This window comes from Rattus norvegicus, chromosome 13 (genome assembly GCF_036323735.1).
Source record: "Rattus norvegicus strain BN/NHsdMcwi chromosome 13, GRCr8, whole genome shotgun sequence".
Classification (NCBI taxonomy): Eukaryota; Metazoa; Chordata; class Mammalia; order Rodentia; family Muridae; genus Rattus; species Rattus norvegicus.
Genome location: NC_086031.1, coordinates 81,595,683 through 81,602,908, shown reverse-complemented (window position 1 = coordinate 81,602,908; position 7,226 = coordinate 81,595,683). Strand labels below are relative to the sequence as shown.

At 44.7% G+C, this 7,226-nt stretch overlaps 1 long non-coding RNA gene across 1 annotated transcript; it reads right to left on the bottom strand.

The window, feature by feature from the left end:
* Positions 1-234: 234 nt before the first annotated feature.
* Positions 235-6,114, bottom strand: LOC108352566 (uncharacterized). The gene is made up of 3 exons (XR_005492369.2): positions 5,359-6,114; positions 4,510-4,699; positions 235-912 (listed from the first exon to the last, which is right to left on the bottom strand). It is a non-coding gene; the product is annotated as an uncharacterized LOC108352566 (long non-coding RNA).
* Between the last annotated feature and the right edge of the window lie 1,112 nt (positions 6,115-7,226).

Below are 7,226 nucleotides of genomic sequence, written 5' to 3'. Positions count from 1 at the left end.
CCAGAGCCTCATGCATTTGAGGAAAATGCTCTACCACTGAGATACCCATCCCTGAAAGACAATGCTTCTAAAATGTACACCAGAGGGGTGGAAAATAAAGTGACGAGCTAGCTCTGTGTGTGTGTGTGTGTGTGTGTGTGTGTGTGTGTGTGTGTGTGTGTGCATGTGGTTCTTTAAGAGGGGAATGATGAGAACTGATTTGTATTTCAGAGAGAAAACAACAACAAGAACAACAACAGGCCACACTAAGTGATTGAAAATGGATAATAGTGGACAGAAAAAATAATCTTATTTAATCAGTCTCTTCTACTACATAGGATAGTACCAGGCAGGGATTTGCATTACTAATTTCTGTTTTTAGTCTTTATTTTTGAGAGTTTCATACATGAACACAATGAAAGATGATCATGTCTACTTCCCATTTCCCCCCTTTATGTCCTCCCCAATATGCCTCCTCTAGTCAGTGCTACCCATATATGCATGGGTATATGGGCCACTGGAGCATGGGAAACCACCACTGACCACATTCTTAAGAAAAAAATTCCTCCTGTCTTTGGCAAATCTATTTCCAATAGCTCCTGAGTATAGGGTGGGCTTGGAGATCATCTACCTACCATGTGGGGATTTTTGTTGGCTTGATCTGGGGTAGATCTTATGCAGGTAACCTCAGCTACTGAGAGGTCATGATTGTGATAGCCATGTCACTTCCAGAAGCCAGCATTTCACAGGACTCTTCTCCATGCCACTCCCTCTTCCGTCATGTTCCTGGGCCTTGGTGGTTGGGTGGTCAATATTGTCCTATGTCCTAAGAAGTCTCTCTGTCTTTCTCAGCACTTTGAGCACTTATACATCTCTCCGTTGACTGCTTCCAACCACAACGAAGAAGCCTCTCCAACCAAAGTTGAGAACATCCTGGGCACAAACATTTAGAGGGCAATTCAACAAGCTGATCGTTTGACAAAATAACAATAGAACATTCTATCATAAGATTTATTACTTTGGCAGCCATGACTTTTGACCCAAATTACAGCAGTAGTCATGAAACTCCTTCCTGTAGAGTAGGTCATGCCCTTATTGCACCATAAGCACATCTTACTGGACATGTTACTGTTGTGGCATGCAGGGTCCAGCACTGGATATGACCATGGGATATTTTCTCTTCTGCAGCCTGCCTAGCACCTTCCAGAACTATGGAAACTAGCCAGAAGGGAAGACATGTTCTGGTTAGTTTGAAATTGATTTCCCTGTGTCCTCTAGCTAACGTGTGTGATGCTTTTAGCAATAAGGTCTTACTGTGCAGTTATGGTGGGTAACCAAGGTCAATGCAATAGCCTATGTTGCTTTGGAGACTTCTGGGGCCTCTTTGACCAATAACTCATAGAGAGATAGCTCATGACTTGTACTATGATCTTTATTTAATAACTTGCACCTTCTGGGAGTAACACTGTCTGCCTGTGGAGGGTAATTACTCTTGAATTACTATTTTTTTTAACAAATACAGTGTCTATCTTCATACTGCCTCTTTCCTGGTACAGAGAAAGGGGCATTGACAATATATTGAACGTTGAGTGCTAGAGTCAAACTGTTCAATGGAATCCTGCAGGGTCAGAATATGGGCAGATTCCACAGGGAAACTTAATCACAGTGCTAAGAATGGTGTGGCCACATACTACTTCTGCAGCCATAACCAAAGCTGAGAGCATTCCCTGGGAATAGAAAGTTGCTGACTGTAGGCCACAAGGCACCAGCTCTGGGCTCTGAGGCTAACACAGAGTGAGAAGGTGGCTTTCCCTTTCTCAGTGTTGTTTCCTATTTTACCATCTGGAATGGTGGTTCCAGGCAGGTGACTGGGCAGTATGGATTGTGTGGAGACTGAGGAGCGAGTCAAGGGCAGACAGAAGGGATATAGAAAACACTCAGTGGGAAGGTTCCTTGACATAGAGATCTCTGGTCGGGGAGCGCTTGTCCACTCAGAGGTGAGAGTTTGCCTGGTTGGCCAACACTGTGTAAAGAAGCTTTCTTCCAGTTCTTGTTTATCCAGTTTTGTTATAGCTGACATTCTTCTGTACATTTGTTAGGAAGGGCTATCTCACTGTCGTGTCTGCTTTCACTTTAAAGGACCATCGTTATTTAAGGCTTGACCCTCTTCTCAGTTTGACTAAGCTTATTTTATTATTTTAAAAAGCTTTATTATATGCCAGCATGTGTGTGTGTGTGTGTGTGTGTGTGTGTGTGTGTGTGTGTGTGTGTGTGTGTACATACTCATGTGGAGATCAGAAGACAACTTTTCTCTTCTTCCACATTTATGTGTGTTCTGAGGATCAAACTCGCGTCACCAGGTTTGCATGGAAGTTGCCTTTACTGGTTAAGCATTTACCCAGCACAGCTCACATATTTTAGATTCCAGTAATAGCTGGTGCCGATAACAACATCTCACCAGCGTTGAATACCACATGCCAGACTTTCCTGAACACTGGATATGCCTCACCTCCACCTTTTCAGTGCCTTTTTGAAATGGGTAGTGCAACCATTGTAGTATTATTTTTGAAAATAAATCCTGGCTTGGGTTACTACCCACTTCAATGGTTTATATTCCTGAATGAAACACACACACACAGCCTTCGTTTTTTTAATATGCCTTAGTCAGCACAATTGCTGGGCAAACGCCTAATCTCCATGCTGTTAGAATCTACTTTCTACCGATAACTCTGAGTTACTACTTACTAATTTCTAGGTTCCATCTTGGCTGCTCTTGACCCAACTGAGCAGCCTTCTGGGTTGCGTCCTCTTGGCCCTTTTACATAGTGCTTTGGTTCTCCCTCCTACACACCTCCTAAGGCATGGAGTCTCTTCCTGAACATCCTTGGATTTGTTTCTCCCTCTCTCCTCCTAGTGGTCCAAGCCTGGGAAGCCTAAATCCCCTCTCTCTCTCTCTCTCTCTCTCTCTCTCTCTCTCTCTCTCTCTCTCTCTCTCTTCTCCCCAGCTATTGGCTGCTGGCATCTTTATTTACCAATCAGAATTAACTGGGGGCAGGTTCCCAGAAGCTACATGCAGACTCCAGATCTTGAGGGCCCAGCACTTAGAATTACAATAACAGCAAAAAAAAAAAAAAACCCAAAAAACAAAAAACCCAATAAACAAAAAAACATAGCCTCAACAACCATTTCCACTTACAGATGAAGAAATGGAAGCTTTATAACAGTGAACACCTCCAGGACATAGGCCTGTAGACACTGGACAAAATGTTGATCCAGGAGGATGAGGCAAGGCCTGTGCTGCCTTTTAAATAGAACTCTTACCATATTCAAAGAAAGCACTGTGTTCACACAGTAGGCATCTCAACATGACCGCACACAATGTTGTGTCCTCAAAAATTCATAGTTGAGAGAGAGGGGACCAAATGAAATTAGAGCAAGATACAGAAAGTTGGGAGATAAAACAGTAGACTGTGAGTAGGAAGTTGCAGAGAGGAGAACTGGGAAACTAGATGGTTCTGAAGAGCCCCAGGGAAAGGAGATGATTGGACCCAGGTGGGCCAAATGCCTGGATGATCCAGGAAGGGAGGCGGCTGTGCTGACGCACGTGTTAGTTAACAGTAAGCAGATCAGATCAACTGAAGAAAAGTCCAAGGTGGGATGTGGGGAAGAATTTTGGATTTAGGAATGTGAAGGGCCAAGGAAAGAAGGTGTAAGAAATTTCATTCCGTTAGGTAGGTTGTTGGAAATAAGAAAGAGTATTGGAACATTCCAGTATTAGGTGATACATTATTTCAGGAGTGTTCTGTGCCAGTAAATGCTAGATGAGGCCCCTGGGAACCTGCTAGGGGAATGTTGCAAACTCCAGGGCATAGAGATACTCAGAATCATAGATCACCAATTCCCCCACCACCACCCCCACCCCCACCCCCCAACCCCCAAGGTGAATTAAAGATGAGCCTATGATGTAACTGTGCGGAATGGACGGAGCCACATTGCTTCCAATCACGGACAGAGTCTGAATCAGCCACAGACTATTTTTGTTTGGGGGTTTCGTGCATAGGCAATTTGCAACTAATTAATTTACTCATATTCCTTTCCCCAATCTAATTAATTTAAACAAGTACCGCCTCCTTTGACCCCCACAGTGGTACAAGCTCATGTTTGTAAGAGTACAGCTTTTAATTGAGGTGGTTGCTTCTGATCGCTGAAGGAGACCTTTCTCTGGATGCTCACACACCTGCCACTTATCCACAGCACTCAGCCCAGGCTTTCAAAGCTCTTTGCTTTTAACTCAAGAACACTGGGGCCAAGGGCTGGCATTGCACATGCTTCTGTGGGACCACAATTCCCTTTGACAATCTGCTTTTAATTTTAGGGGTCTGCACGTTTCTCGGAGTTCATTATTAGCCCAGATCAGAAAACTGAAGGGTTGACAAATAGAGATTGAACAGAAATTATTTCCTCAAAAAGAAACAAGGTGTAGCCTTAACTGCACAACAATAAAAAATCAAATTCCCTAAAGAGAATTACCGAATATTTTAGGAATCGCTTTCCCCTATGCTTTAAAATACAGCGCTTCTGAGTCTGTTGAGTTGTCGGGGCAGCCTGGTCTTTGCCTGTAGGTTCTCTCTGCTCAGCATCCCTTAGTCTCTTGAGGAGCAACGTCTAGAATCTGGTACTCATGGGGATGCTTAGTACCATGTACAGTATGTCTTCAGTCCTGGAAAGAGAAAGGAAAGGCTGGAGGGAGAACTAAGAACTGGGGGAGGTGGGGACACAGACCCCAGTTAGCATGGACAGAGCTCAGGAAGCTTGCTCACTGGCAGCTGGCTGAGTTGACACAAATCCTTGCGTCTAGTGAACTCCTCAGCTTCAGGGCTTTTGGCCAAAAATGCTTTAAGTTTCTTTGTGGCTGCACATTTGCTCCTGCCTCTGGACAGATTCAAACCCTGCCATCAATCTCTCCCCGCCTTTTCTTCCTACTCAGTTGCCTCCTCTGATTCTACTCACATGACAACGGGGCCCGTGGGAAGGGATATATGGTTGGAGTTGGCAGAGGAATGATCAAAGGACACCAGAGCCATGAAAACGCCTTAGAAATGATTTAATCAGAACCCTCCCGATTCTGCCAGAAAGGGTTTCCTCCAGGCTTACCGCTGACAGCGTGAGGACCTGGCTTGTTTCTTTCCCTTCTCCACTGGCCTTCACAGGGTTATTAGAAGATGGATGATATACTTTCTAAAGAAATGCTCTGCGAATGGCAGCTCATAAGCATCCTATTATCTGTGTGAGCATGTCTGCGTGTATGTGTCTGCATCATAAAGAGAAGGCTCTTGCTAGGTGGTTAAGCCAGATGGTTAAACCCCTCACCTCTCTTACCCTGGCTCTGCTATTGGCAGAATCTTAGCAGGTTTGAGAGCCCCAGGTCCTCACGTGTGATAGAGAAGTATCAGTTTCATTTCGTTTGGTTTCGTTTGGTTTCGTTGTTGTGTCCTTCAAGTCCTGGCGCATAGGTAATTCTAACAGTAAACAACGTGAAAATAAATGGAGGAATGAGAACTCACTTCCTCAAAATATGTAGATATTATCCTCATTTACTAGAAAGTTCATCCCCATCGCAGTGTGGTGCTTTGCACCTATTGCTCAACAGGTGATTGCTGAATCTGTCCGTAGACAAAGCAGACTGCATGGTGGCTGGGTACTGACTACCCAGAGTAGGTGTGGTACTCAGGGCCAAGAAGCGAGCCTGTCTGTCTTCAGGAGGAGCCTGGTAGTAGGTGGAGTTCAGAGTTTGAGCAGGGTAGCCAGAGATTCGGGAAGCCACTGTGTCGTTGGTGGGGAGGGCAAGCCAGGAAACAGGTTGTAAGCGTTGCCCCAAGCCCATTTATAGGTAAGAGGTTTCTGAAGAACAGGTGTTGTATGGCTTTTCCTGGGGGAGGGATGAGCAAACATTTATTCACCCTCTCCCCTGTGGGGGGCACAGGAAACAGATCTATTCAAGTCTAACTTAATGAACCAGTCTGTTCACAGGGACTACTTCCAGGAGCATGGGTAAAGGATAACTTGGAGGAGAATGGGTGCCTCGGAGGCAGCTACATCACCAGAAAGCCCGGCCCCAGTGCGGATGACAACTTACGTCAGCTGCATCCCTGAAGCTTCCGGTGCGACTTCCGGGTGGCTCAGTTGGTCAAATAGAATTTTCTCCCAAGACAGTGTTTACTGCTCTCATAACCTTAGGGAGACATCTTGAAAAACTTGTAGCTCTCTGAGTCTTAAAAGTTTTCTTAGCTTAATGAGTCTTAGGATCCTTTCTCCTCCTTCCCAGAGAGGATATTTCAATTAGGAAGAAACAGTTCCTTAACACCTAGGATCCAGGGGTTTCCTCTGATAATTTCCCCATCTTACATAAATAGCTATGTTACACCTATCTTTAGTTAAAAATTTGTATTTAAAAATATCGTTTTAATGCTTTATTTGTATGAATGATTTGCCTACATGTGTGTCTGTGCACCATGTGCATGCTTGGTATTTGCAGAGGTCAGAAGACGCCATCGGATTCTCTAGAGCTGGAGTTAGAGATGACTGTGAGACACTGAATTTTGGGAACTGAATCTGAGTCCTTTGGAAGAGCTGCCAGTTCTCCTGACCACTGAGCCATCTGTCCAGCCCCCACATTTTGTATTTTTTTCCTGCACAAGCTATAGACTCAATGGTACCTGTTTCTGCTCCTGATCACGATGTCTGTTATGCAGGGCTGTCCTCTGTAGCGGAAAATAATAATAGAATGATCCACATCCCACGCTAGTGCTGGCACCATAGGGCCACATGGCATCTGTGGGCTATTTTCATCTCAATCAGCAAAGCATCTCAACCGCTAAGCTCCCAATCTCCATCCCACGCTACCACCGGCCACTCTCTGAGCCCAGCAGCAGCCGCCCTCTTGCAACTCTCTTGCTTTGGACTCTGGTCACATTCCCAGCATCTGCCCCCTGTGGTTGTAGTCACAACTCCCAATAACCCGTTAAAATCAAAACTCAATAAGCTTATAATTTAGCAATCAGATTTATATCTTAAATTCTCATTCCACAAAACATCCACACAACCAATTGATAATGATACAAACCACTCACCTAGATAAGATAAATTGACCTATAGAAATCCCTCCCTTATGAAATATTCATAACTACCCGTGGCCCTTAAAGGCCACACAGATCTGGGTCGTCCTTTTCCTCCTTCCCTTTCTTTTC